Consider the following 6,899-nt stretch of genomic DNA (forward strand, 5'->3'; position numbering starts at 1 on the left):
TCTTAAGGAATCTAGGAAATGCAGTTTCCAGGATTGAGTCTCTGTAGTTAAGGGGAGATCTTAGAAGGGTGAGGATGATACTATATACAATAAAGAGCACATACCTTTACCTCTTACTGACATATTTGTGTGTATGTGTGTGTGTATGTGTGTGTTCTATCTCTCCACTCAAACCCACCACCTCTCTAACTATACGATAAACCCCCAGAAGGAGAAGAATTTTTCTTACTGTTTAGCACCTAGAAGAGCCTGAAACAGAAACTAATGAAATATGTAATAAATGACTGGATGGATGGATGGTTGGATGGATGGATGGGTGGATGGATGGATGGATGGATGGATGGATGGAAGAATGAATAAGAGTTAATAGTAGAATGTTCAAGGTGTTATGAGAACATCAAGGATAGAGTCACTATCTAAGAGTAGGGTATATTATTCCTATATCTGATATTTTTAAAATTTCCTTAGAGTGATGCAGTTTTTATAATGCTACAGTTTTATCTCCACATATTACTAAGCTGTTTTTCAGTCTTGCACTTAATGTTTTAACAAAAAAAAAAAAAAAGATATCTACTAATATAGAAATATTCAACTTTGCCAGAATTCCATTCAAAATCACCACCAAAGTCTTTAGCTCCCTGGAAATCCTGGGAATGAGAAGAGTTGGGTCCTCAATACCTACATAACCCTGGACAAGTAATTTAAATTCTGTAAACTTGTGTCTGTATCCCCATTTACTCTAAAACTCTAGGAATGACTCCATTATTATGTTCCCTTTAAGCCTACTTTTCTCCAAGGATCAAAATTAAAGATTGTTTTTAAATAGTCCCTTTAAAATATTTATATTTTCCACATGCATTCATTCTACAAAATTTTAAGTACCTTTTATGAGCCTTATGTTGTGTTAGGCTTTGGAGACACAGAGACCTTAATAAAGTTATAATAGAATAACAGAGGGTCCTAACAGGTGTTCAGAGTCCTGTGGGACCCCAGAGGAAGAAGCAACAGTGTTACTTAAGAGGATCAGGATACTCTAATGAAAGAGGTGATAGTGAGCTCAGCCCTGAAGAATGGATTGACCACTGGCATGGAAGGAAGGAAAAACATTCCAGACAGAGGAAGGAGCATACACAAAGGCTTGGAGGCATTCTATCAAACAGGGCTCAATCAGGGAAGCAGAATCATTGTGACTGGTATAGAATGAGAGCCATTGTAGAGTAACACATGTTTTGTTTTCTTTTGTTTTTAAATTTATAAACTGAGTGGAAGAGAGAAGGACAAACTGCTACCAGCTGAAGAGGAATCAAACACCTTAGTCTCCTCAGCATAGACATACCTGCTGGGTGTGGAAATCCTGCCCAGACACAACAAGGAAGGCTGGAGTAGCTGGCAGAGTGGTTATTAGCAAACCAGAGAATAAATGAATATACATTATATAATTTTTAAGTGATTAAGAAATGGTCAAGGTAAACTCATGATTTTCTGAACAACAAAAAAATCCAATTTTTTTGGCTGCTAAAATCTTCATCAAGCCTTACACAATTGTGGGACAATCTAGGAAAGTAAAAGCCTGAAAGGGAAAGATCAGAGGATCAGAGAAAAGTCACTAACCAGGGATCATGGATAGGAGCTAGGAAAGACAGCAATAGAAGGCAGTTGCCTCTGTGTCTGGTGATTATCCTGAAGTTGCTGTGGGTTGGCAGAGATGGCAGGTGATGAAAAAAAAGGTGGATATAAAGCATGGGAGGGCAAGGATAAACCAGAACCCACAAAGACAAATAGGAACCTGTAAGGGAAAACTGGAACATACAAAGACAAACTAGAATCTGCATCTGTCTACAACTAACAATGTGGGAGATGTTTGGAAGAAACTGGTGTCTTCACTACAGGGTACACTCGTTCCCAGCCCAGGACTCAGAGAAGTTGAAGGAGGAGATCTGGCAGAGCTGGAGGAATTGCAACTGCAACTGAGGTGAGCCAACAGATTAAACAATAGGCATGAGCTGCATCAACACATGGGGCTCTGCACTGCCCTTCTGATCCACAACTGCTGCTTCACTTCCATCTTCCAATCTTGCACAAATTTCTCTTGTGATCCAACCTAATCTGGAACCATACAAGGAAGTTGATTCTATGGAATATAGTTACAGCTTAGGTAAGTTGATGGCTCAAAACCACACTGACAAAAATAAATAAATAAATAAAACACAGACATGAAAGCTTACTCAGGGAACATCCCATAGCCAATTCTTTTGGAATGAGGGGGGTAAGGTGGGAAAGGTAGAAAAGGAAGAATATGAACCTATAAAGGTTTGAACCAAATTATAAGACCCCTATTTGTACCACAAGGATTTTAGAGTTATGGCTAAAAAGTAATAAACCATTGGGGCAGACAGGCTAGATGCTCACCACTCCCATTTCCTCATCCTAGTTTCCCTTGCAGTTGAGATAGGATTCATGACCGTGATCTGACCAACAGAATATGGGAAAAAGTAGAAAACAACACATCCAGTTCTGTCAGTAAAATGTCCCAGCAAACCTTCATGTTCTCTCTCCACTCTGTTCTCTCTCACCTGTGTTGGTTCTGTCTGTGTTCCCAGAAATGAAAGACACCACGATAATAGAACCACACAGTGGAAGGAACCCAGATCCTTGAGTCACTACTTGGAGGGTGTGCTAGAAATAAATCTTTATAATTTGGGGTCACTGAGAGTTAGGGATTGTTTATTATAGCAGCTAATGTTACTTTTTCCTGACCAATACAACTAAAGGAACTTTTAGCATAGCTATGGTCTAAATAACTGTCAAATTACAAGCTCCAGTTGTTTCAAACTCTTTTAATACTGATAGTACTAATTCTTCCCTTTCAAATTGATTTGTAAGCTATAACTTATACTAAATTCTTGTTTCGGGGGGGGGTCAGTTTCAAGGTTACCTGTTGAACTTCATTAAACTTTCCATTCTAGGACCAGTATTATAGTCTTTTAATGTTGTTTTATATTTAATTTCTTAAGAGAAAAAACTTTCCCCACCACCACCCGTGGTGGTTTCCATGCCCGGAGCTGGGAGCACCAACCCATTCCCAAGAGCTGTGGCCAGGCTATGATCCCCGGTTCCTGGAGCCCTGCTCCAGCCAGCGACCCAGCCAAGTCCCACGGCACCCGTGGCACACCCCCTCCTCCGATGGCGGCTGAGATCCAGCCCCAGCCACCAACCCGCAAGCCCGTCCTGCTGCAGGGAGTCAAGGGGACCCAGGAGATGGTGAACATGGCTGTCATCTTGCCCAATGAAGAGGGAGTCATCAGCATCTAGGAGGGCAGGAAAGTTCGTGTATGTTTAAAGAGAGACAGCGGACAATATTGGTCAAGCACTTGCCATGTGATGCCTTCTCCATGTTCATGCAGGTCTTTTAACCCTGAAACATGAAGACTGTCCATAGATCTATACAATGGTACCATCTCAGAGTTTCTTATGTCAGAAGATTTCAAGGTGACTCCTTTGGAAACTATCAAGCACATCAAAGTAGACTGACGAGAATCATGTCTGTCCAGGAACTGGAGTGGGTGCTGAGCACAGGACAGGACAAGCATTCACCTGGCACTGCTCCTAGAGTGGACAATGCCTGGGAGGGCATCGAACCAGTGCTGTGGCCTCAGGCCTGTAATTTGATGTTGAAACCTGGCCCGTGTTTGTGGAGCACCACTGAGGTCAAGTAACAATCCTCAACCTGGAGCAAGACAAATGCACCCTGGTTGCAACATTCAGAGGACATTCAGCTGGGGTGACTGCTATCTGTTGGGACTCCACCCAGTGAGTTTATTCTTGGGCATTTCAGAGCACTCTGGAGCAGCCGTGGAGCTCCAAGAACACAGCGACAAAATTCAGGCCCTGTTGTATGCACAGCACACAGGGCGCCTCCTCTTGTGTGGCAGGGATTTTAGTGGGATTTTAGTCTGGAACATGGACATGGAGAAGTGGGAGACCCTTGAATGGTTGGACAGTGATTCCTGTTGAAAGTGTGATCAGCCTTTCTTCTGAAACTTCAAGCAGATGTGAGACAGTAAGAAAATTGGCTTAGGACAGCACCAGTGCCCCCAGTGTGGGAAGGCCATGTGCAGCAAGGGCAGCTCCAAGCTCTCCTCTATCCAGCTAAGGGCTTCATATTTGAAGTGAGGGTCTGTGACAGCTGCCACGAGGCCATCACAGATGAAGAACATACACTCACAGCCACCTTCCATCAACAAACATAACATTGTACGTGAGCACTTCGATGCAAGCAGAGGGCAGTTACTGACTTCTAGAACTAACAAGGTTATTAAGTTATGGGATATGCATTAGTGTCTTGATGACACTCCCAGGAATCAGAAGACAGTATTTGCTAAAAAAAAATGGTTTTTCTAATCCAAATCATTACTGAAGATGTAAAGCAGATGTGTGTGAAGAGAGGAACTAAAGAACCTAAATGAATTTGCATATCACCACATGCAATGGTGAGTTAGTGAATGAACACTTCAAGGGACTCTTTCAACTTGTTCACACAGTGTAAAAGAAGGTATTTTTTAACAAATGATTTATACAGTAGTCTGCTATGCTACACATTGTTTTGACTGTACTGGAAACTCTGTGTGGAGTGTTTAATTCTTTATTTTTCAACACTTCATTTTCCTTGTTGCTTTGTGTGTCAAATAAATGAGAGAGGTATCTGTTTGGAGTATTTGGGGTTATTATAAAGTAGTTCCTGTGTTTTCTTCACTTCAGCACACATGTGGTCGGTATCGTCTTCTTCTCTCTGCAACTCCTCTCGCCTTCATCTGCTGTTCACTGGAGTAAATGCCTTTACACTCTGTATTCACAATATTTCTGCTTTCAAGGCTTCTTCACTGGAGAGATTTAGAAAAACGTGTGTGGGTTCAACAACTAACTCTTTTTTTTTTTTACCTTTCTGTTAATATATTGTTTTGCTAAAGGAACAGCTAGTTATGTATTTTTTAATTCATTTTATTGAGATATATTCACATACCATGCAGTCATACAAAACAAAGTGTACATTCAATTGTTTACAGTACCATTACATAGTTGTGCATTCATCACCAAAATTGATTTTTGACATTTTCATTACCACACACAAAAAATAATAAGAATAAAAATTAAAGTGAAAAAGAATAATTAAAGTAAAAAAGAACACTGGGTGCTTTTTTTTTTTTTGCTTTTTTTTTTTCTTCCCCCATTTTTCTACTCATCCATCTATAAACTAGACAAAGGGGAGTGTGGTCCATATGGCTTTCCCAATCACATTGTCACCCCTCATAAGCTATCTATTTTTCTACAATCATGTTCAAGATTCATGGGTTCTGGGTTGTAGTTTGATAGCATCAGGTATTTACTGCTAGCTACTCCAATTCATTAGAATCTAAAAAGGGTTGTCTATATTGTGCGTGAGAGTGTCCACCAGAGTGGTCTCTCGGCTCTTTTTGGAATCTCTCTGCCACTGAAACTTATTTCATTTCCTTTCACATCCCCCTTTTGGTCAAGAAGATGTTCTCCATCCCACAATGCCAGGTCTACTTTCCTCCCCGGGAGTCATATTCCAGGTTGCCAGGGAAATTCACTCCCCTGGGTGTCAGATCCCATGTAGGGGGGAGGGCAGTGATTTCACTTGCCAAGTTGGCTTAGCTAGGGAGAGAGGGCCACATCTGAGCAACAAAGAGGCATTTGGGAGGAGGCTCTTAGGCACAATTATAGGGAGGCCTAGCCTCTCCTTTGCAGCAACAGTCTTCCCAAGGGCAAGTCCTGTGGTAGAGGGCTCAGCCCATCAAACCACCAGTCCCCTATGTCTGTGAGCACATTAGCAACCATCAAGGTGGGGAAGCCCAACACCCCTGCATTCTCCACCAGCTACTCAAGAGGGCACTGCATATTTTTCTCATTGTTTTTTTTTCTTTAATTAACTTTTTTTTAAAACAACTATATCAAAAAAAATTTTTTAAAAACATACAATAAAAAAAACATTTCAAACAAACCATAACAAAGGAGTAAGAAAAAGACAACTAACCTAAGATAACTACTTTACTTCCAACACGTTCCTACTCTACCCCAAGAAACTAACCTAATATAGCAACATTTCTGTGAACTTGTTCCTACCATACCCATCAAAAATTAACAGACCATAGTCATTCCTGGGCATTCCCAGAATGTTAAATTTACCCACAATAGCTCATGTGTTCTTATTAGGTTATCATTCTCCCTTCCTTAATTGCTCTCTATCACTAGTTCCCCTACATTCTACATTATAAACCATTTGTTTTACATTTTCCAATGTTCATATTAGTGGTAGCATATAACATTTCTCTTTTTGTGCCTGGCTTATTTCGCTCAGCATTATGTCTTCAAGGTTCATCCATGTTGTCATATGTTTCATGACATCATTTCTTCTTACAGCCACATAGTATTCCATCGTGTGTATATACCACATTTTATTTATCCACTCATCTGTTGAAGGACATTTGGGTTGTTTCTATCTCTTGGCAATTGTGAATAATGCTGCTATGAACATTGGCGTGCAGGTATCTGTTCGTGTCACTGCTTTCAGATCTTCCAGGTATATACAGAGAAGGGCAATCGCTGGATCGAAGGGTATCTCTGTATCTAGTTTTCTAAGGAAGTGCCATACTGACTTCCAGAGTAGCTCAACCATTATGCAGTCCCACCAACAATGAATAAGATTTCCAATTTCTTCACATCCTCTCCAGCATTTGTAGTTTCCTGTTTGTTTAGTGGCAGCCATTCTAATCGGTGTGAGATGGTATCTCATTATGGTCTTAATTTGCATCTCTCTAATAGCTAGTGAAGCTGAACATTTTTTCATGTGTTTCTTGGCCATTTGTATTTCCTCTTCAGAG

The 6,899-nt window shown here is 40.7% G+C and overlaps 1 pseudogene; it reads left to right on the top strand.

The window, feature by feature from the left end:
* The first annotated feature begins 3,183 nt into the window (after positions 1-3,183).
* Positions 3,184-4,338, top strand: LOC119513776 (annotated as a pseudogene).
* The last annotated feature ends 2,561 nt before the right edge of the window (positions 4,339-6,899 follow it).

The sequence above is a fragment of the Choloepus didactylus genome, chromosome 2 (assembly GCF_015220235.1).
Source record: "Choloepus didactylus isolate mChoDid1 chromosome 2, mChoDid1.pri, whole genome shotgun sequence".
NCBI classification, from domain to species: Eukaryota; Metazoa; Chordata; class Mammalia; order Pilosa; family Megalonychidae; genus Choloepus; species Choloepus didactylus.